Source organism: Microtus pennsylvanicus, chromosome 7 (assembly GCF_037038515.1).
Source record: "Microtus pennsylvanicus isolate mMicPen1 chromosome 7, mMicPen1.hap1, whole genome shotgun sequence".
NCBI lineage: Eukaryota > Metazoa > Chordata > Mammalia > Rodentia > Cricetidae > Microtus > Microtus pennsylvanicus.
In genome coordinates, this window is record NC_134585.1 from 85,657,511 (window position 1) to 85,682,137 (window position 24,627).

The window sequence follows — 24,627 nt, forward strand, 5'->3', positions numbered from 1 at the left end:
ACAAGCCTTGAACTTCAGGGAAAACTGAGCACTGCGTGTTCGGAATTCAGCTTCCCACAGGCGGTTTCTTCATGACTTAACTGTACGAGTGGAAATTTGTGCAAAATAGAGGAACTTACGGGGGCGACTTGAGCATGAGAAACTGCAGGCTAATTTCTTTTGAGTGACAAGTAGGGGCTCAGAGACACAACTCCTCTTGGCTCGGCGAGACTGCCCCCTCTGCACGGCCCACGTGGCCAAAGTAAACAGAAGGTGGGCCTGGGCGGGGAGAACCCCGGCGCCGCCGATTTGCAGCCTTTGGAGTCTTTAAAGCACGGGCCCCTCGAGCTTTCTGGGCATGGTCTTGGAGAAATGGGGAGCGGCTTGGCTGGGCGACAGGGAAGGGAGGGTGGCAGGGCGTGGGGGAGAGTGGGGAGCGGTCCGGTGCCGTGCTGGGAGCGAGAGCCCGGGGTCAGGGGCCTCCCCGGAGCGCGCGGGAGGGAGCAAGAGTTTCCAAGTGCGCACCGGGCCCGCGGGGGACAGGGGCGCGGGGGACAGGGGCGCCGGGGACAGAGGCGCGGGTGTGCAGCCAGCGAGCTGGGGGCCGCGGGGAGCCCGAGGGCGGAGCGGAAAAGAGGAGGCCCCGAGCCCCCGGGAGGGAGCGAGCGTCTAGCCCCGGTCCCGCGTCCCCGCGAACGAGCGAGCGCACAGCCGGGACCCTGCCGCGCCCGCCCCCGCGAACGAGCGAGCGAGCGCACAGCCCGCGCCCGCGCCCGCGCCGCTCGCATGCCAGTCACGTCCGCCCCCTCGGCGGCTGCCCGAGAGCCGGCCCCGGCGAGCCGGGAGAACAGACGTCAAACTGCCTTATGAATATTGATGCGGAGGCGAGGCTGCTTTCGTAGAGGAGCAGAAGGAAGCAAGATGGCTGCCCTGTAGGATTTGTTAGAAAGGAGACCCGGCTGCGACGGCGGCGGACTGCGAGGCTGAGGGACCAGAACCAGGTCAGAGCGCTGCTGGCCGCGCCTGTCTCTCTCTCGCTCTCTTTCTCTCCTCGCTCTTTTCGGCAGCGGAACTGTCCCTTTCCAACCTTCCTCGCTTTCTCTCGGCCTTGCGGGGACTGTCATGTCACCCACAAATACCAAGAGGGAAGAGGGAAGCCTCACAAATTACTGGAGCTTCTTCAACATGGCTGACAAATATAGTTTTAATTTAGCACCCCCCTCTCTCCTGCAACCTGCACTTCTGGGGTCTCTTCTTCCTACTAATGTGTGCCCCCCTCCTTACCCAGAAAACTTACCTTTGAACCTCCCACCAGCCGCCGGCCTTTGAGTCTCAGGAAAGTGAGTATTTTCTTGGGGCTGCCTTTTTGAAAGAGCTCATCTTTGGGGATCACCACTTTTCTTTTTGATCCTCGTCCCCCCATGACCTTAGTATAAGTCAGTCGAGTCCCTCGTTTACCCTCAGACACCCCGGAAAGAACACTGACCGGTGTTTTTGACTCTTTTCTCTCCGGTAGTGTTTGTTTGGGTCCTGTTCTGGGTTTGTATCTCCGGTTTCCAGCACGTTTGTCCCCCTGTGGACGACTACACTAGATAAATGTCACCGTGAGTGGATTCGGGATCCACTACGTGGAGTTTTTTTTTCTTTTTCTTTTCCTTTCTTTTTTTACCCCTCCTGAGTCCGCGCGTTTTGTTAGTGGCGCTGAGTGAGAGAGGAAAGAATAGTTTCTCCGCGCCCCCAAAGAAGACCAGAACCCACTTTTCTCAAGGTTCACAAGCCCTGCGTGGGCTGTACCTCCCAGTTTAAGAAATGTGTGTAAGAGAATCTGTGCAAATCTGTGTGTTGGCTTTGTGCTGCCCCCGAATCAGCTTCGTTCTGTTCCCCGGTAAGTGACAGGCACACACAAAGGCAGGCGCAGGCCGAGGGAGGGGGCGGGAGAAGCGTTCCGAGTTGGAGAAGGCAAGGTCAGGGGCGCCCAAAGAAATGAAACCCAATCCCGGCGAGGATCTCTCACAGTCCCATCCCAAATTGTCTTAACTCTGGCCCTCGCTCTTTTCTCGTGGTCTTTCACCACCTCCCCTCCCCACACGCCTCACTCACATCCTGATTCTCTCCACCAGAACTGCTTGCGTACGGTTAGAAAGCTAATGGGGTTTCTAGTTTCTATGGAGAGTTTTCTACTGCGGCCAGACCAAGTGTGGCCTGGGCAGACTCCTGGGAAGGTCGAGTTAAAAAGACGTGCTACTAGCTGGTTAATGCCTTCATGATAGACTTTTGAGTGCTTTGAGAGATTTTTCTTTCTCCCGTTTAATGATTTGGAATTGAAATCGGTTGGTTTGGGGTTTTGTTTTGTTTTTCCCAAGTTGTTTGCTTAAAATTTAGGGAAATGTTTTGGTTGGTGTTTGCCTATCAGGGGGAGCAGAATACTTCCGTGGACTTACAAAACAATCACAAGTCACACACAGTACTTTTGCTCTAATTAAGGATTATACTGACAAAATTCATACACAGAAATACTCATAAGAATAAGATTGTATGTTAGGGAAAGTTGGGATTCACGGGGAAAATATATTTATTTGATTTAAGTCTGTGGGTATTGTTGCCTGGCTAATGAAATCGTTGCATTTGCATTTTAATGGTAAGTTGAAATACTGAAAGGGAGTTAAATTCATCTGTTTCTCTGTGTGTGCCATAATGCATTTTGAATACAGTACAAATTACAACACAAATATTAATTTTTAAAAATGTTATTAGGCAGTAGAGTGTTTCTAAAGGATGGGGGTTAAACTTAAGATGGGGGGATAGATTTAACTGCAAGGGAGAGGGAAAGGCACGTCTCTGCACCAATCAAATCTCCAAACCTGCTCACCCTGAGTAATTCACTTCGCAAGTCTTTCTGTTTTGGTTTTCAGTAACATGGCTAAGCTTGCTCCTAGGGGCTCATCCACATGACCAGAAGGAAGAGACATTACTCATCCCCGAACAGAAACACTTCATTGGTTCTGATTTGCCCTAAAGTAATAAAGAAAACACAGAGTTTTTTTTTTTTTTTGTCTTATTGTTGGTTGAGAAAACTATGGTCAATTAATTATACCAGCAATCTAGAATTCCAAAAGAGTAATTTGTTTGACTAGTAGACTAGTGTGTTGTGACTTCTTTGGGGGCAAATTTTCAGATTTGTGATCTTTTGTGTCCTCAAACTACTTAAGAGTATTTGCCATCCTAATAAATAAAAATATTTTAGTTGGCTTACTTTTTATTGTTGTCATAGAGGCCTACTCTTTCCTGTCGTGAAATTTAGCATCTTGTTGTTTTGTGCACTTGGTTTGATGCTGAAAAGAGTTGCTTAATTATTGTTATTTTAAAAGTGAAAATCTGTATATCATTGAACACTGTATAAAAATAACACTCTCTCATTTCTTAGAGAAACTATTCAAACCAACACAGGATGAAGAGTCTCCAATAACCTTTCATACATTATGTGTGGTACCACCTAGGTATTCTAAAAGGTCTTAAGAGCCAGTTGTCTTAGTTGATTATACTTTAGAAAAAAATATTAAACAACAACAAGATTGGTAGATTTTACAAAATACATTGTTTTGTCTATTTGTATATAGAACTAATGGATAACTTGGAATGAGACTTTGCTGTGCTTAAATTCACTTCTTTGTCAAATAGTTTTAAGGCTTTCAATAGATTTATTGTTGTTTCGGTCTGTGCCAGGAACCGGGGGATGGTATGGTTTCCAGGTGGCAGCATATGGCCCTGCATCCTGGCATTGCCATCACTTCCAGAGCAAGTGTGCACACCTGCTTTGGGCTTCTTATGATGACTTCCATGCCCTGATTGGCTGCTGTATGTGTGTTTCATCTTGGTTTCACTTGTCAAAGCTAGAAATTCCCTATCAATTACTCTGAGCTCCACCCAGACCCTGCTGTAAGCCAAGTGCCTCCTATTTTCTTGTTTGCCAGCTTCATTTGGAAACCCTTCTCATGAATCATAGACACATCTGAAAGAAAGTCCATTTTCCATCATTACCTAAGCAAATTAGTCAACTTTTATGAAATCATCAAATAAAGTGCCTTAGAAAATGTTTGAGCTGAGTATGGTGTGTCAAGTCTGTAATCTTAGCATTTGGCAGGCTGAAACAGGAAGATTGCTAAAAATTTTGAACCAGTTTAGGCTATAGAATGAAACATCTCAAAAAAAGGTGATAATATTTGATATGAAATGTCAATATTTTAGAATATCTGGTGTTTTATATTAGATCTGATTACAGCAATGCTATAATTGCTTCTAACTTTTCGATTTTAGCAATTGCTGTTTTGGGGGTATGAGCGTTTCCTTGCATGTATGCATGTGCCCTGTGTGTAGGCTTGGTGCCTTTGGGCACCAGAAAAGGATATCGAATTCCTTGCTTCTGGGGTTAGGTAGTTGTGAGCTGCTATGTGGGTGCTGTTTGGAACCCAGATCCTCTGCCAAGAACAGTGAGTGTTCTTAACTACTGAGCCATCTCTCCATCTCCAAATTTCATAATCTTATATAGCTTAGTGCTAGAAGACATGATATAATTGTTTTCTTGAATGGGATAGCATTGATTCATTAAAAACATACTTTTTTGAGGATTATGCCACCACTGACTAGTAATTCCTGGGGCAACAACAGTACCAAACTCAGCAGCAGGAAATGTTTCCTAAGCCAACTTTACAGTTGGAGCCTTCGTTGTGGGAGAGTCCAGTTGCCAAGCAGAGCTGGTGGTTATCCTGGAAACTGTGCTAAAGAACACAACCACAGTGTCTGTTGCCAAACACACAGTATTTCCATGGGTCTAGTGCTCTGGTTTCTATTACACTTTACTGCCAAACCCAGTGAATACGGTGACATTATTGAATGAGGCTATGCAGTACATCTGTTGGCGTATGTAGGGAGCTAGCAGGGGAGGAAGTACAATCAGAGCATGTGTATCACGACGACCACAAGCAGGAAGAAATGTGTGCACTGCACACTTGCTCATTCCCAACCGTATTCTGGCTATAGAATGGCCATTGCAGAAAATTCCAGGCTTAAGAAAATAAAAAAAATATGAGTCTAAATTGTCCTTTTCAATGTAGTGAATTCTCACTTCTGACTTTCTCCTATTTCCTGTAAAAGGTATTTAAGGGGTTGGAAAGATAGCTCAGCAGTTGAGAACTCTTTGCTCAATCATGAGGACTGGAGTTTGAATCTTAGTCCCCATGTTGGGTGGCTTACAAACGCCTTTACCTATAGATCCAAGGATTCCAACATCCTACTTCAACCTCTGCAGACACTTGGACACACACATAAAAACAAGTAAATCTTAAGCTGGACATGGTGGTGCACACCTTTATTTTGTTTATTTTTTATATGTATTTGTCTACATATATTGCAATATATATATATATATATATATGCCAGAAGGGGGCCAGAAGAGGGCATCGGCAAATCCCTTGGAACTGGTCCTTAATCCACTAAGTCAATGCTGGGAACTGTGTCCAGGCCCTGGAAGAGCAGTGCTCTTAACTTCTGAACCATCTCTTAGGCTCTGGTTTGAGACAGGTCTTGCTATGGAGCCTTGAATGGCCTGGTGATTACTGTGTAACTCCAGGCTGGCCCAGACTTGCTGCCGTACTCTTGACTCTGTCTCTGATTGCTAAGGTTACATGGTGCTGTATCATGACTAAAAACCTAGAACATGGCGCTTTGTGCTCACTAAAGATTGTTGCTCAAAACCGATGTGAGATCACACTCTAAATAGTCTGAGAATTAAAATTAGAGATAACTAAACTGGGCTGAAGCATTTTTGAGGGATAATTTAGGGCATAAATTTGTTGTTGTACCAAAACTACTGCAAATGTTTCTTTTAAATTAGATTTCTTTTTGTCTGTTGAGAACTTGCTGATTTCTGTACTTTTATCCACTAGTAGAAGCTAGTAAGAACATTTTTTTAAAAACTAGAACATGTGTGACCTGTAGTCAAAGCACAATAGGAAAATAATGTGAGAAACCTTGGTGATGGGCATGGTGGTTGCTAGTGATGCTACTGTTCCTCGGTGTCATTTTTACAGGAGATGGAAATGGCTCGGGCCAAAGTGACCCATCTTCAGAATGGGATCTAGTGGCTTTTATTACATTTATACTGGAATTACATATTTTAATTGAAACTTTTATTCAAATAGTTGTGGAATCAATCTATGTAGTTATGTGAAATAATGTAGACAGAGCCTGTGCGCACCCCCTGGTCTCCTCTGGTGGTAACATTTTGCACAACTTTTGTATAGGAAGCCAGTTTTGATTCAGCTCTAGCTTGTGTTGTGGGGTGTATGTGTGTGTGTGTGTGTGTGTGTGTCTTGAGGGTCAAACTCAGGGTCTCAAACAAGCAAAGCAACCATTTTCCCACTGAGAGATAGTGGTTTGCTTGGTTGGGCTTTGTTGTGATTTCCAGATTGAGCCATGGGCCGTACCCCAACTTGGCATCAAACTCATGGCGATCCCCCTGCCTTAGCCTCTGCAGTGCTGTGATTGTAGGCATAATCTATCACATTTAAGTCTGTCTTGTTTGTTTGTTTGTTTGTTTGTTTTTGAGACAGGGTCCTACTAAGTAGTCCAGGATGGTCTAGAACTTGGTTCTCTTCTACTTCAGCCTTCTGTGTGATTTGGTTACAGCTGTGTGCTGCAATGCATGTCTGCTTGTCTGCCTGTCTTACTTGACTTTCTCCAGTTTGGTTTTCCTCATTCATCCCTGTGTATACTTAGTTCTATGCTATTTTATCACATAATCCTGAGTCCAAAGAAGCTAGGCATGCTGCTGCATTGTGCATGTGTTATACCGCTATAGTTTAGCAAAATACATCCAGTTATATAGCCTTTTATAGTTAGTTAAGGAGATGGAACCTAAGAAATAGTGAAAGGACTGTGTGTAAACATGGCCATCGGTGTTTAAACAGATGGACGCTGAATGTATAGTGAGATGCCAAATGAAATTTCTATATTGAATATTTTAGTAACAAATTACTCGACAATTTTTGTGTCTTATGTACCCGAAAACAGAAGGACATTAGAGACCATAGTCAGTTTCTAAAGACTGATTTTTTTTTCAAGACAGGATTTCACCATGTAGACCATGCTGGCTTCAGACTCAGAGAGATCCTGAGTCTGAGATGCCTCTGCCTCTCAGATGCTAGAGCACACTCAAGGCATTGCCACTGCACCCGGCTCCCGGTTTCTCTTAGGACTTTGAGAATCACTTTACTGACAGTAGATTTTTATAGTTCAATCATTTTAGTTTTTAGCTATTCACCACATTTTAGTACTCTATTTTTACTTTTATGAACTTCAAAAATTTATTGTTCTCCCATGCAAAGTAGGACTATTTTTGATTTGTTGTTTTTGTATCTTACTGTGTAGCCCAGGTTGACCTAAAACTTGATGTAGCACAAGATGGCCTTGGCATTCCTCTCTCTTCCCCCACCTTGAGACAGTGTCTACTTATGCTAGCCTGGAAATAAAAGTTCCTGCCTCAGCTGTCCAAGTGCTAGGATCATAAGCATGTGCAAATATGCCCTATTTCACCTTGGACTCTGACTGTCAGATTGACTACATCTGTTGTTGATTTTTCAAAAAGATAAATTTTATGTGTATGAGTGTTTTGCCTGCATGTATGTCTGAGGACCATGTGTGTCTGATGTCTGTGGAGGTCAGAAGAGGGCATCAGATCTCCTGGAACTAGAGTACCAGACAATTGGGAGGCACCATGAGGGTGCTGTGTACTGAACCTAGATCATCTACAAGAGAAGCAAAGGTTCTTAACTGATGAGCCATTTCTTCGGCCCCTGTTGTTGATATTTTAAACTTACTTTTATAAATCATTTCTGTGAAAAACCATACCTATTCAAAAGAAAACAATGCACCATGATTTTTGCTGATGTACTAGTCTCTCCAGAGAACACTGCTGTGGCCAAGCACAGGTGGAGATATCCCAGGCAGTGCATTGGATTGTGCTACTGTGACTGTCCTGGGGTACCACAGTTTGTTCTGTGGATACCTCAGCCACAGGAATCCTCATTGTCATGGCTTCATGGCATTGCTAAAATATGCTTTATCAAAGCACCTGCTTTTATTACAAAATACTACACTTTGATGGAAACCATCCATGGAACTCTCAAATGGTTTTTTTAATTTTAGTATTTTTCTCCTGAAATTTGTGTTTTGTCTTAAAAAACAAAACAAAACAAAAAACAGTGACTTAACTAATGATAATGGAAACCAGTGGGTGTAAAATGATATCTGAGTTACTCTTCTCTCTTTCTTCCCTGTCTGTAATTAGGTCATCCAGTAGAACAAGACCTTAGGCCTCTAAGGTAGACAGTGATGCCAGCCACAGCTGGGTTCTGTCCTCTGCACACTGGCCTGCTCCTGCTCCATTCCCACCACAGCTGGGTTCTGTCCTCTGCACACTGGCCTGCTCCTGCCCCATTCCCACCACAGCTGGGTTCTGTCCTCTGCACACTGGCCTGCTTCAGCCCCATTCCCACCACAGATGCACTCTGTCCTCAGCGCACTGGTCTGCTCCTGCCCCATTCCCACCACAGATGCACTCTGTCCTCTGCACACTGGCCTGCTTCAGCCCCATTCCCACCACAGATGCACTCTGTCCTCAGCGCACTGGTCTGCTCCTGCCCCATTCCCACCACAGATGCACTCTGTCCTCTGCACACTGGCCTGCTTCAGCCCCATTCCCACCACAGCTGGGTTCTGTCCTCTGCACACTGGCCTGCTTCAGCCCCATTCCCACCACAGATGCACTCTGTCCTCTGCGCACTGGCCTGCTTCAGCCCCATTCCCACCACAGATGCACTCTGTCCTCTGCGCACTGGCCTGCTTCAGCCCCATTCCCACCACAGATGCACTCTGTCCCCTGCGCACTGGCCTGCTCCTGCCCCATTCCCACCACAGATGCACTCTGTCCTCTGCGCACTGGCCTGCTTCAGCCCCATTCCCACCACAGATGCACTCTGTCCTCTGCGCACTGGCCTGCTTCAGCCCCATTCCCACCACAGATGCACTCTGTCCTCTGCGCACTGGCCTGCTCCTGCCCCATTCCCACCACAGATGCACTCTGTCCTCAGCACACTGGCCTGCTCCTGCCCCATTCCCACTGCCCCATTCCCACCACAGATGCACTCTGTCCTCAGCACACTGGCCTGCTCCTGCCCCATTCCCACCACAGCTGGGTTCTGTCCTCAGCACACTGGCCTGCTCCTGCCCCATCCCCACCACAGATGCACTCTGTCCTCAGCACACTGGCCTGCTTCAGCCCCATTCCCACCACAGATGCACTCTGTCCTCAGCACACTGGCCTGCTTCAGCCCCATTCCCACCACAGATGCACTCTGTCCTCAGCACACTGGCCTGCTCCTGCCCCATTCCCACCACAGCTGGGTTCTGTCCTCTGCACACTGGCCTGCTCCTGCCCCATTCCCACCACAGATGCACTCTGTCCTCAGCACACTGGCCTGCTCCTGCCCCATTCCCACCACAGATGCACTCTGTCCTCAGCACACTGGCCTGCTCCTGCCCCATTCCCACCACAGATGCACTCTGTCCTCAGCACACTGGCCTGCTCCTGCCCCATTCCCACCACAGATGCACTCTGTCCTCAGCACACTGGCCTGCTCCTGCCCCATTCCCACCACAGATGCACTCTGTCCTCAGCGCACTGGCTGCTCCTGCCCCATTCCCACCACAGATGCACTCTGTCCTCAGCGCACTGGCCTGCTCCTGCCCCATTCCCACCACAGCTGGGTTCTGTCCTCTGCACAGTGGCCTGCTCCTGCCCCATTCCCACCACAGATGCACTCTGTCCTCAGCGCACTGGCTGCTCCTGCCCCATTCCCACCACAGATGCACTCTGTCCTCTGCGCACTGGCTGCTCCTGCCCCATTCCCACCACAGATGCACTCTGTCCTCAGCGCACTGGCTGCTCCTGCCCCATTCCCACCACAGATGCACTCTGTCCTCAGCGCACTGGCCTGCTCCTGCCCCATTCCCACCACAGATGCACTCTGTCCTCTGCACAGTGGCCTGCTCCTGCCCCATTCCCACCACAGATGCACTCTGTCCTCAGCGCACTGGCCTGCTTCAGCCCCATTCCCACCACAGCTGGGTTCTGTCCTCAGCGCACTGGCCTGCTCCTGCCCCATTCCCACCACAGATGCACTCTGTCCTCAGCGCACTGGCTGCTCCTGCTCCATTCCCACCACAGATGCACTCTGTCCTCAGCGCACTGGCTGCTCCTGCCCCATTCCCACCACAGATGCACTCTGTCCTCAGCGCACTGGCCTGCTTCAGCCCCATTCCCACCACAGCTGGGTTCTGTCCTCTGCACACTGGCCTGCTCCTGCCCCATTCCCACCACAGATGCACTCTGTCCTCTGCACAGTGGCCTGCTCCTGCCCCATTCCCACCACAGATGCACTCTGTCCTCAGCGCACTGGCCTGCTTCAGCCCCATTCCCACCACAGCTGGGTTCTGTCCTCAGCGCACTGGCCTGCTCCTGCCCCATTCCCACCACAGATGCACTCTGTCCTCTGCACACTGGCCTGCTTCAGCCCGTTGCTTTTCATCCGTCTGTTCTTTCTGCATGTCTCCACTGTTGCACAAAGTCCCTGAAGTTTCAGAATCTTCATATTGGCTGGAGCATGACCTCATATTCCTTGTGCCTTTCATGACTTTTTCATTAAAAAGGCTCCCTTTTCACTGACCTGTAACTAGTACAGGATGTTGGCCTTTTGTTTGCCTTATGGCATACGTTAGAACGAGAAACCATTTCTGCAAATAAAGTGGCCAATCACCTGTCAGGTTCAGGCAAGAATCTTAAAGTGAATGTTAAGTCACTTATATTGCTATTTTAAAATTGATGAAAGGATGGTTGGAGAGATGGCTCAGAAGTTAAGAGCACTGACTGCTCTTCCAGAGGACCTAGGTTCAATTCCCAGCACCCACATGACTGTAACTCCATGATATGACACCCTCGCACATACATGCAGGCAAAACACCAGTGCAGATAAAATAAGCTAATAAAAAACATGCACGTGACTCATTTATTTAAAAAAAATTGATGAAAGGAAAAACACCATGAGTAAATACCTTTCAGATATGAGGGAAGAAAACATCCCTCAACTTAAAAAACACTAACACATAATTTTTTTCTTTTAGTAAAAGCTTAGACAGGTATATAGCCTAGGAAAAAAGTTGTGCCTGTCTTTTAAGTTTATTTTCTAAAGATTTCTTTTTATTATTTCATGTGTCTGCATCTGTGCACCATAAGTGTGCTTGGTGCCCGAGGAGACAGTAAGCCTCCATGTGGCTGCTGGGAATCAAACCCAGGTTTTTGACAGCAACAAGAAAGACCCTTAACCACTGAGACAACTTCCAGCCCAAATTCTGCTCCTCATCTAAATGGTTAGTTTTGTCTTGTGATGTTACATTGTGTTTAGGTTGACATTCAAGGAAGACTATTTAATTTAGAAATTTCTAATTCATGGGGAAACACTTGCAGAAAGCAAAGCCAGTAAACATTTCTGTGTATGGCTCCCCGTACCAATGGCGTGACAGGGGACGCCCCTTAGCAATCAGTGGTAGTGGCTTGGGTTTGATTACTACTGAAAATTGATCCTTAGCTTTGGGAACTAAACTTCCTGCAACTCAAAGTCATCTCTTTCTCTTCTTAAACCATTCTTTTCTCAAGTGAAAATAATATGTGCATTAGATTTTTTTCCCCACATAAAATTTCAGATCATCCTACCAAAGGGCATATATTTCTAGTGTTAAGAGAGATAGGACATATCATTTTTAAAATTTAAGCCTTGCACTAGAGAAATGGCCATTAGGTTAGGCTCACAACCAAAATTAAAATTTAAGATTTGTTTTTATTTTATGTTTTCAGGGTTTATCCTGCATGAATATATGTGCACCCTGTGCAAGCCTGGTGCCAAGAGAGGGTGTCAGACCCGCTAGAACTTGAGTTACAGATAATCATGAGGTGACATGTGGATGCGGGGTTGAACCCCAATCCTCTGGAAGAGCAGTCAGCGCTCTTCACTGCTGAGCCATGTCTTCGACCCCACTATATTTCATTTGGAAGTGAATTTAAACATACAGCAAAGAGTAAAGTTAAACCAAATGCTTGTTAGAGAGATTCCTTGTCATCCACATGCATGTTTTTAGGGCTGACAAAGTTTCTGTGCACAACTGAAACATTCAAGTGTTCTTTCCCACAGGACCCTGACACTTCCACGTGCAGCAGCTTGGCTGCCTGGCGCTCTGGGTAGCTCTATTTGCAAACACTTTGGCAACCTTGGGAGGGAGGACCCTTTGTATGTCTGGAGCCAGGTACCCACCCCTTAATTAATAGTCACAAATCCCCTGTCTGGTTCTGACCTGGTCATGACCCCTAGATCAAGGTGTTTCCCTAAGGCCTGCCCAATGCAAAGTCTACTTAAGCAGAGCCCAGCCTGTGAACAGGGTTAGGTTAATCATTTTTTGTCTCTGGTCGCTTGCCAGAGCGAGCAGGTCCTGCTAGCCTTTTTGTTTGTTTGTTTTCCTAGACAATGCCTTGGTTCTGTCATTTACAGTTCCCAATGCATGAAAGTTTGATCCACTCTTCCAAATACCTCTAAAATGATAATCAACAATGATAAAAAAATAAGTTTCTAAGAGGAGCTGAGGAAAGGGAAATCATAATCAGAATATATTGTATGGAAAAAATTATTTTCAGTTTTAAAAAAATGAAAAGAAAAAAATCATTTAGAAAAAGTTTATATTCAACTTGAGATCTTGAGGAGTGAATCCGTGATCTAACTCCTCAAAGTAGGAAGTGTGGCCAGAGAAAGTTGATGTTTCCCACCCCGGCACCCGGATCTGAAATCCACCCTTATGACTGCCACATCCCAGCATCCTCCTCGCCCAGGGGTTAACACAACAGGAATTAAGCTTTCACTGGGTACTTAGTTCCTCCTTTCCCTAGTTGATTTCTGTGGATGTACATTTGTATTATCCATAGAGTCTCGAGTTAAACAAAACATCGTGAATTTAAATGTCTGCTCTTGTGTGTGTTTGATTGTGTTATAGTTGTAGGCAGGCTGGTTCTGCTATGTAAATTGGGAGCAAGTTGCCAGTTGTGTTTATATTTTATTCATCCCTGGTTTCCCTGCTGTCACATCCTCTGAAAGTGGAAGTTGTGTTAACAGCTTAGATGCAGCAGGTTTGAATGACTGCTTGCTTTCTGAGACACCCTTTCACAATGTAGCTCAGGTTGTCCTGGAACTCACTATGTAAAACACACACACGTGCAAAGGCCTGTGGTGTTAAGAGTGATGCCTGGATCCAGACAGCTCTGGGTTCTTCTCACTCCATCCCATGTGGTCAAACACACATGGATTTAATGTTCATAGACTGTTCCAGAATTAGCTAGAAGACTAGCATTAATGATGGGGGTATGGCTGCACCTCACAAACTATTTATTTAACAATCTCCTGGAATAAATTGGTACAAAATAAGAAAGCCCTGCATGTGTAGTAAATTTGGCTGTAAGAGAAGTAAAGTAGATTCCTGAAGGAGCTTCACCCCTTTGTTCATTTTAGAATAGACTTACCACCTGAAAGGAAATCTTTGGAAAAAATTTGAAAAATAGTGGCAACTTTTAACTCTGACAAGGATTTTTGTATGCAAACACTGGAGGGGAGGTAGTCCTAAAGCCAGTTAACTCTTTAATAGGTAAGTTGACAAAGTTAACTATTGTCTGCAGTAGTGGAAGGAAACTGCCTTGGAGTTAGGGCTGCATTGTCTCTCATTTGAAAAGTATTTCTCACCCAATCTTTCTGCTTGCTGTTCGACATAAGCAGTTCCTAGTGTGTGCATGGATATTTCTCAGAAGTACTGAATGCATTTGTACAGGGAAGCATTGCTTAGCAGTGGGGTGAATACCATGAGAAAACCCCTTCTTATCTGACACATTAGGCTGGCCTCAAACTTGTGGCAGTTCCCCTGCCTCACCTTCCATCATGCTGGAATAACAGGCACGGCCACCGTGCCAGCCTAAATCATCTGCTACATTCATGACAGGAGAGAGAGCAAAGTGAGAGATAATTTTGCATGCAGTTTAATAACGAAGCGCTTGTGTGTATTCAACTAGATGCCAGCAAGTGTTGAACACGGGAAAGCGCTTAGCCGGGTGAGAGGCAAACATGCAGAAATATCGACACTAATAGTTTTCATTGAATAATAAACACAGTCACACGTTATGAGAACTCAAGATTGTCTGTAAACTGATTCCTGCTTGTAAAAAATCGCCAAAGACTCTTTCTTCTTTTTTTCTTTGCACTTTTAATAATTCTTCTAAACAAAAGGTTTAATTCCATGGGTTTGTTTGGGATTTGCTTTTCCTTGCTTTTGTTGTGACTGTTTTGTAGGTGTAGGGCTAGCACTTTACCTCTGAGCCCCATCCTATGTTCTAAATACAGTTTCATAGTTCATGTGCAACTGTGTACATTCAATGTCTTTCCAAGTACTTATATAATTGCCTCTTGGACTTTAACCACCTCAGTTTAATTTTAAATCATGTATTAGATTTGGAACAACATAGTTCATATCATATACAGCACTGAGCACTGTGATCAGATAGGGAAGGCTTTAGAGACACTAAGCTGTTGGTCGCATTGATCTGAGGAAGGGGAAGAACGGAAGGGAAAGTCTCTTCCCTGACATTGCTTCAGAAGCAATATTTATTTCAAATGCAGGCCATGTTAACCATTTTCTATTCTGGTGATTTCTATTTTCTCAGATTCCATATTTAAGTTATCTCATGCCATAGAAAAAAATCTCAAGTCCTAGCTTCCCTTATCCCCAGGTACGTATGCCTTTGCAGGGCTGCTTCATCCTTTCTAGACCTGCTTCACCATCTGCGGGATGGGAACAGCTTAACATTCTAATAATGCTGCTAAGTGGAGCTGATAAGATAGGATAGCAAATGAACCGGCCCACACTTTACTTTGTAAAGTTTCAGTGGTTGAATGGATGTTGCTTTACCCTTCAAGTGTGTCTGAAACATCCATCTGTATCAGGAAGAAAATGACCTTCCTCTTTGCTTCTGTGGAGTGGGCAAGAATTGGTGTTTTGAATCCTCGCTTAGTTACTGGATAGCAATTGAGATTCATAGACTAGGCATCCGCGAACTTTCCTGGGCTGTTTTCCAATCATTACCTAGAAGGGTGATTCCTCTATTGCCTGAATGGTCCTTAGAACTGAACTTGACATAACGTTCTCAGTATTCAACCTGAGCAAGAATGCACAGTGAGGCACACAGTGGCGTCTGAAGAGATGGAGAACCATTTCCACCCTAGGACTGTTGCAATCAGATACACTAGCTCCTGCTGTTACCTGTTTGTGAGTGACATCTACTATTCTTATTGGTTACATGGAAATAAGCTTGTCTTTAGAAATATTAAATGATAGCATGCATAGCGAGAGTGTGGGGTGGGTGGCGACTCACACCTGTATTCCAGCACTTGGTAGGTATAGTCAGAAAGATTTACAAGGAAGTCAAGGTCATTTGATGGAGGATTTGAGGCTAGCCTCTGTCCTTCGGGTGCTAGGATTAAGGGTATGTACCAACACACCAAGCATCTGGGTTTGTTATGGTTGTTGTTTGTTATGTGGCCCAGGCTACCCTAAAACTTGCTAGAGATTGGAGGGGGACTTTGAACCTCTGATACTCTTGATTTCAAGTGTAGAAGTATGTTTTTGCTGGATGGTAGTGGCAAATGCCTTTAATCCTAGCCACTTGGAGAAGCAGAGGCAGGAGGATCTCTGTGAATTCGAGGTCAGCTCGGTCTACAGAGCAAGTTCCAGGACAGCCAGAACTAAGCAGAAAAAGCCATCTTGGAAAAAAAAAAGTATGACTTTTATTCTTCTTCCTTACCATAGAACATTGAATTTTTAAAATTAAACAATGCCATGTTGACCTCCCTGATCCTGCCCCAGTATGTAAGATGTGAAACCCAGGTATTTCTCATATCTGTTTATTGTCTTCCCTCCCTTCTACCATAAAAAGTTTCTGTATTTGTTTACATAACGTGTAAGGGAAAGTATGTCACCAGCCCCCAATTTTCTGTTTTCTAAGCTATTTTTCCTTATTGTAAATTCATAACTTCTATATTTTCAGGGCAGCGGATATAGCTTATACACCTGCAAGCGTAATAAGCAAGACTTGCTTCAGTTTGACCCAAGAAACACAAAAGAAAAACTGATATTGTAGTGTGCATTTATAGCTAGTTTTCTTGTGTTTTGTTTCTCATTACGATCTGAAAATAGTGCATCCCTTAGTGCCATGGTTGTGATGTCCAGAACTCAGCGCACAGTGTGGTAAATGTGCACAGCAGGAAAAAGCAAGCCTGACACGGAATTCCGCTTGCTTCGGGTGTAAGGTGGTAAGCTCAATTTAAGTAAATTTTGTTTTCTTATATTCTTTAAACTCCTTAAACTTCTCATATTTTCCTATTAACGTTCATTTCTTTTCTTGAAAATTCTAGTTGCCTTTTTTGTTCTTTTTGAAATAATTGTCTCTATTTATGAGTGTGTGTCTGTGTGGGGGTCTACGCATTGGAGTGCTCAGGGGGGTCAGAGGCTTTGGATAGGAAGTGCAATTTCACAGGTCTCATCTTCTCTTGTAACACGCAGTTTCTGGTCAGCATTGTCCTCCTTGGGCTCACTCACAGTTCACTCTCATGTTCACTTTTTCTCACTAGTCTACACCTCTAAGTCTTGTGGGAGCTCAAGAGATCCTGGGAGGGCATAGGCTGTGGACAGTGCTTTGCGTTTCCCTGCATGTTTGGAGTAAGTTAAAATTTTATTTTTTAGAGACAGAGTCTTACTGTGGAGTGCAAGCTGCTCTCACATTTGAGATCCTCCTGCCTTAGACTGCCAAATAGGGACTGGAGACATGCACTACCACACCTGGAAGTTTGGAACCATTTTCACTGCAAATTTAGGAGACATGGGTAGACTACTAACCATCTGGTATTGCTTATGCAGTCTCTGATGTCAACATTTCAAACATCCAACTGCATCTTACGAAACTTAACTCTTTAACTCCAGAAGCTCACTACAACGCATTTAGGTCTAACTTAAAATATTCTTTACGCTGTGATCATGTACAGTCTTCTTGTTGTTTTTCCAGGCAGGGTCTCACTGTGTAGTTTACAGAGATTTGCCTTTCTGTGCCTCTCCACAAATGTTGGGATTACCCTGGCTCTATATAATCTTAAAACAGGAACTTTCACTCATTTCAAGAAATTTTTCTTCTGTTATCACTTTCTTTACCTACCTATTTTTCTTATCTTCCTGTAATTTCTACTAATTGTGCATTAACACCCCACCCCCTACCCCCGAGTTGAATCTTCCTGTTTGTTAAAGTTTTCACACTGTACACTGATTTCAAAAGTATCCATGCAGCTCATGCACGTGAGATTGGATTTATAGATAGATGCAGTACAACACAATTTCCCAGGAGGGGCTCGAGCAAAGGAGACATTTGTATCTAAAGTACTCTTCACAATGGCAACTGTATTCTTTTAAGATGTCCTTAGAATGTTACAGTATTCCATCATATGCTTAGAAGGTCTTAGCAGTGGCTTCAAAATATACATCTGATTCACAACATCACATGTTTGAGTTTTATATAAGCAGAGGGGAGATCAGGTCTCTTGCAAAATGAACACTGCTGAGATCACCAGTTGGTTCCTGCCTTCCAAGGCTGTGTCTGCTAATTTTGGGGCTAGGAGAGATGGCAGTCTCTGGTATCTCTTGGCATCCACTCATAGGCACGATATCTATCTTTCAGCTAGCTTGTCCTTGTCATTAGCAAGCAGTCCTTACTAGATGTGGTGGTGCACACCTTTAATCCCAGCACTTGGGAGGCAGAGGCAGGTGTATCTCTGAGTTTTAGGTCAGCCTGATCTACATGGTGAGTTGCAGGGATAGCCAGAAATACATAGTGTGACCCCTGTCTCCAGTGAGGCAGTCACTGAGTCACTGGATCTGGAGACTGTTAAGAGCACATTTGCTTTTCCATAGGACCCGGCTTCAGTTCCCAGAATCCACATGGCACATGGCAGCTTACAACCATCTATAACGCCAGTTCCAGTGGGTCAGATGTATTTTTCTGGCCTCCAAGGGTACACACACACGTAGCTCATAGACATAGATGAAGATAAAACACTCATACATATTAAATAAAATAAATAAATCTAAAAAATCCTTTTATTTTGTTTTAGATATTTTCTTCTTATTTATTATTACTTTATCTCACGTGTATGAGTATTTTCCTACATGTATATAGGTGCAACACATGTCTGCCTGGGGCTAGCAGAGGCCAGAAGAGAGACTGGATCTCTTAGAAATGGAGTTACAGACAGTTGTAAGTAGTCATATAGGTGCTGTGAATTAAACTCAGGAATGAGAGCCTGTGCTCATAATTGCTGAAACATCTCTTAAAGTGCCACAGAATACTGTTTTATTTGATTTTGTGTGACATATTTTTGTCTACATAGCCCTGGCTGTCCTGGAACTCACTGTGTAGACCAGTCTGTGCTCAAACATAGAGAGATCCACCTGCTTCTGCCTCCCAAGTGGTGAGACTAAAGGTGTGTGCCATTTTTTAACATCATTCAAAATACTTTTTTTTTTTTTTGCCATGGGTGATAATGTCAGTATTACAAAGGCAGAGCAGGTAGATCTCTGTGAGTTCCAGGCCAGCCTGGTCTATACAGAGAATTCTAGTCAACCAGGGCATGAAACTAGAGTTTTAGGGAGAGGAAGAGAAAATAATTTTTAAAAGATAAAAAGAATCTAAAATCAGTAAAAACTTGACTTTATATATCCCTATGATTATTTGTAGTTACAAAGTTGGGGAGGGGTTGGTGTTTTGGTTTTTTAGTTTTTAAAAATGACTAAGACTGCCTGCTTGTAGTCTGTCGTGTAGGAAATAGAGAAGTCACTACTCCACCCCAATGACAAGTAAAACATTGAATAAGATGAAAACCAACAGTTCTCAGTTCTGTGGAAAGGAGATCAGAGGAAACCATAGCCCCAGTACTCAGGAGAGGCAGGCAGATACAGAGAAGTGGAGCTTGTCTCGGCAATCCACAGGAAGAACTCTCTGGAACTATTGTCAGAATTGGGCAGTTATTGATTTGCTGGTGGCTTAGTGTTGCTAAGGAATGCAGACTATTAGATCATCCAGTTGGTGGGAGACCCCCTTCGTGCCTCCTGTGGCACCAGCTCTCCCGGCCCCTCCAACTGGATAGTGTTGTACATCACTACGGGAGGGGTAAGAGGTCATTTTGAAATATGCCAGAGAATTTCACTACACTTTCAAGGCCTGACTTCAAGAAACTATTTAACAAAGCCTAAATATCTGGATTTTTTTTTTCTTTTTGAGGCTAGGCGCCACTGTGTAGTCCTGGACTGGACTTGAACTCACAAAGATGCAGCCCTTCCACCCTGCCCAGTGCTGGGATTAAAGGTGTCACCACCTGAGCAATTTCTATAATTTTATCAGATTCTAACGTAACCTTAACCTGGAGAAAAGAGCTACCCAACTGCAGATCACTCAAGACAACCAATCCCACCCAGCAGAGGAGGTAATACGAACAACACAGTGAGGTTCACACTGCAAGGTACAGGCCCACGAAAGGACCAACTGGTCAGAGGAGGGCAGAGCCTTCAGATTTCTGAAAATGTCTGTGTTGAGCATTATCAAAGTTCTGTTGAGAGCAGTTCTTTTTACTGAGAATATTTGTGTGTGTGTGTGTGTGTGTGTGTGTGTGTGTGTGTGTGTGTGTGATTCAACATAAAATACAGGGTATACCATAAAACTTGAAGAAGCCAGTATTCAAAACAGAATCAAATACAGTACCGATGTGGGGATGAAGACTTTTATTACGTTTGTGTTTAATCATTGTGTGTGAGTGTGCATGCACATGCCCTGGAGGTCATGTGTCAGCCTGTGTGAGTCAGTTCTCCTTTCACCACAAGTCTAGGGGTAAACCCTGGTGTCAGTTTTAATGGGAAGTGCCTTGTACCAGCTGAATCATCTCACTGGCCCCAGGATTTTTTTTTCTAATGATGATTAATATGACAATGGATATGCGCAAACGGTGGACAGATGTGAGAACACCAGGTGGGTATTGTCAGCATACAGATAGACATTTTCAGGGAGAACCAGAGACCTGTCAGAGGGCAAGCATGCTGCAACAGGAGCGATGAAAAATGCCTTCGATGGCCTCATTAGGAAGCTGGACACATCTGATCTTAAAGATACGAGAATGGAAAATTCAAAAACTAAAACAGAAAAAGGATTGGGGATAGCAAGTGGGAACAGACCATGGGAGAGCTGCAGAACAACTCCAAAGCTCATATTGGAAAGTGGGAATCCAAGAAAGAAAAAATGTAGTAGTACCTGGGAAGTCTCAAATTAATGTCAAATACATGATTATGGATCCAGGCAGCTACCGAACACCAAGAGGGGTAACATCCCTCCCTTAACCTCACTAGACCCTCATCTCCAACTGTGGTTAAAGCAAGTAACCTAATGGCCTTCTTAATTGAGTCATAGTATTGTTCATGATGAATAATTAGCACTGATCTTTTGTTAAAAGCATTGACAGCAAGGGTCTACCAAAGACGGTGACATCCTTCAGTTGCCTTCTTCAGTGCCCCAGTACAATGGCTACAAAGCAAATTAGCATAGCTGCTAATTGCACAGTTCGTAGTCAAGATGAAAACACCCTGTTTGGCCTTTGCTTTCCTCCTTGCCTCGTTCCTCCTCTTCATTTGAAAGTGAGTTCTTGTAATAGAAAGTTATCTGTCGACAGCTGTGACTCGTGGGTGATTTACGCCACTTCTGACCTGCATTCCCTCTAACACATGACCTCATCCATGGCAGTGGGAGGAGGTGACTTGTGCACCCTGACCTGGCACACACCTAGTGCCTCAGTAACTTCATCGGTGCTTGTTGCTGGAAGATTGACCTCCCGCTGCAAGGCTGTCTGCCGTGAGGTCTGAAAGCAGGAGTCTTCCCGGTGAGAATCAGTCAGTTTGCTGGACTCTCACCAGGAGAGTTTCCTTCCATTTGCTTTCTCATTTTTGTTGTTTTGATTTGTGTCTTTCATTGACATTAAACTAGTACAAATCCTCCTGCCTCAGCTTCTCAGGTGTTGGTATTAGAGGCCAGCCCGTGCCCAGCTTCTCAGCAACACTCTTAAGATGGTCTCAGCACGTGATCTTAGTTACAGGCCCAGAAGCCGCATGAATCTTTAGCCTTTGCCCACATTTTTGTTATTTGCATTTAGGAGAAACTATGTGTGTGCCTATCAGTCTTTATGAGGTTCACAGATGCTCCATTTGATCAAATTAATATTCTTCAAGAGGACTTTCTTCTCCTGAGAATGTCCTGGTAGATCTCATTTTGCCCTGCCAGCCCCCTTCTCTGCCCTGCTCTGCCCTTCATTGTAGCATGGTTGCAGACAACTCTTACAAGTTACAGGTGACTTGAACTTTTTTAACAAAGGACAATCAATGACCAGGAATTCTTTGTCTCTTCGGTTTTCAATATCTGACTTGGAAGATTTAGCAAATAAAAATTGATTTAGAGTATTTAAAAATGATTGTTGGGAATATGTGTATATTATGGTATGTGTAAAGAGATCAGAGGACAGCTCTGTGCAATCTATTTTCTCCTTCCACCTCTACATGGGTTCCAGGGATCCAACACCATTTTCCTGACCTCCACAGGCACCAGGCACACATGCGGAACACATACCATACACATAAAATACACCCACTTCTTTTTCAGTTCACAGTGCAGTTCTGTGAGACCATGTCCTATCTGCATTACACTCCATTTTTTTTGTTTTTTTCATTTGTGCTACTGTTTCTTAAATGTTTGTAACAATTTAATTTGTATGTAGTAATAGTTATACCACCTTTGCATAGCACAATAATATTTACTTTCATTAAAATAGGTCATAAGTTTATTAGATAGACATTTGAATTTCCCATCCCATGATTATCAAACCCTAAGTATGACATGAGCTTAAGTTCTTGACTTTTTTGTTTTATTTTGCTTGCTTTTCAGACAGGGTCTCACTATGTATCCAGCCTGTGCTCAAATTTGTAATTATGTGTTGAGATTACGGATGTGGACCATTTTGACAGGCTAAGTTTATTCCTCTGCGTACTATGTGCCATCTTTACTTAGAGGGAAATACATTTAAATTCACTCAAGTTGGCCACAACGTGAAAATTTAGCCTTACGCTTCCATTTTCATTGAAGCGTGACAATATAACCTTCTGTATAATTTTGAAAGCACTTTTAACGTTTGCTAGATTTAAATATTTGGTTATTTTTCTAAGGTTTCCTCCTCTTCATCTTGCTCTCTAGCTATCACTGAAATGAAAAGCGGCATATCTCCCCCAGCAAATGTTAGATTCAAAGAGACTTAACGACCGTCGGTCTTTTTTTATCCCTTAAGATCCGTGTGAAGAAGCAGATCCCGTGTGCAGCAGGTGCATGAGAATGGCTGTGCACTGGTCATTGAAGTGCTTCCAAGGGGGCTGCCGGTGCTCCGCCTCGGCCACTGTGTCTCCGTCCTTGCCACTTCTGAGCCTCTCTGCTGCCCTGCAACTAAAATAACACCTGGCTTGTAGGGGGGCCGTAGATGGCCGCTGGGACCCCCTCCATCTTTTGACCCATGCTTTGGCACGCGGATGTTAAACATTTTGCTTATCCCTGGTGTCTGGCAAGAGAGACATTGTTTATTTAAGTTCATCATGAGTGCTTTGCTTCACTCTCCTTTTGTTTTTTCTTGTATATAGCCCACCCATGCTGGCCAGAACCCCCGAGCCTTCAGTGCTTTTTATAAAATCTTGTGTTAGGTATGGAGGCATACACCTTTAGTCCCAGTACTTTGGATACAGGCATAGATGGATCTGTGTGAGTTTGAAGCCAGTCTGGTGTATATAGTCAGTTCCAGGCCAGCCAGGGCTATGTAGTGACACCCTGTCTAAACAATAATAATGATAGTAATAGTAGTACTACATTTTAATCAAAGTTTTTCATTGTTTTTTGTTTGAGAGCTGTATCATACGTCAGTGAATGCAAAGTGTGTACATACACACACAAAGGGTTAATTTTGAATTTCTACATCCTGTTCCTTCTGCCTCTACCTCCTAAGTTCTGGGCTGACAGGTGTGAACCACCATGGCAGGACTGTGATAAAATTATTCTTATTTCATCTTAAATGAAATTTCTAGTTTACAAAATGCATAAATTTGTTTTCTCAACACAGATAACTCTGGAGTTTTCTTGTGTGATTTGGTGTTTTTATCACTCCCTTTCATTTGCTCTTCTGTCAGAAATGAGGTTCAATGACATCAACCTAGGTGTGTATTGCATGGTTGTGATCTGAATTGTAGGAATGCTGAAGGAGGATCAAGGGTTTAAACCAGGATGGGCTACAGAAAACCTGAGGGCTGCCTGGAATACAGAGCCAGGGCCTGTCTCAAAACAACCAGAAGGAACTAATAAGACCCGCTTGTTTGAAATTCAACAATGTTGTTTCTTGAAGTGATACTATTTAATTTTTTTAATTTTTGTTTTTAATTACGTGCAGCACAGGGATGTGTAGTATGTGCGTACAGGTGCTCAGGGAGCCCACAGGCACTGGATTCACCAGAGCTGGAGTGACAGGTGGTTGACAGCTGCCCGACCTCTGTGCTAGGAACTGAATGAGCTTGTTTTGCAGGAGCAGAATTGGTCTGAATTGCTAAGCCACCTCTCCAGGCATGGAATGCTATTTTAAAAAAAAAAAAAAAAACGGTGACAAGTCAAAGCTTTCCAGGATGGTAGCAGAGTAGGAAATTCCCCTTCGTATCTAATCCTGCATCTCGCCACTTGTTAGAGTTCGAATAATTGATGTTTGATGCTGGGGCTGAGGCTGCTTCTGCGGTGACTTTAACTCTTCCCTCGGTGAGCAGAAGACGCTTGAAGGCTGGACTATGAGCTGTTTATGACAACTAGTAGTTTAACATTCATCCTCTCATCTGCCTTGAAGAAACTCGAAGGGAGGGCTAATACAAACCTCACACTTCCCTTTGGGAAAGTCAACTATTTTTAATAGCTAGGGTTGCGTTACAGATATGAGGCAGCTATCAAAAGCACTTGTGGTCTACTAATTGATCCTTAATGTGTGGCCACTATGGATGCTGCAGTCAGTAATTCAGTCTCGTTGAACCTTGGTAATAGATTCTTTTCTCCCAGGGATCCCCTACAGCACTTTATGACATGGAATAGAGCATATGTTATGAAATGTCCTTGTCCCTAGTGATGAGCATTGTGACTGTGAGCTGGGGTTACACGTTTCAGCTCAGGGAGTAGTCTTTGTTTAAAAAAAGAAAACAAAAAAAAAAACAGTATCATTCAAGGCTGGAGATGTAGCTCCACTAGTGCAGCCCTGGTGCCCAGCATGCAAACAAACAAACAAAAAACCCTGGGTTTGGAGCATCTGTACT

General features: G+C 44.2%; 1 protein-coding gene across 2 annotated transcripts in view; it reads left to right on the top strand.

The window, feature by feature from the left end:
• Positions 1 to 703: 703 nt before the first annotated feature.
• The window catches only part of Tet2 (tet methylcytosine dioxygenase 2), an 85,498-nt gene continuing 61,574 nt past the window's right edge, over positions 704 to 24,627 (top strand). The window contains exon 1 of one of the 2 annotated variants that reach the window (XM_075981294.1): positions 704 to 980. The gene's annotated coding sequence lies outside the window, so the exon portion shown is untranslated. The remainder of the gene's footprint in view (positions 981 to 24,627) is intronic. The other variant, XM_075981293.1, reaches the window with a different exon arrangement.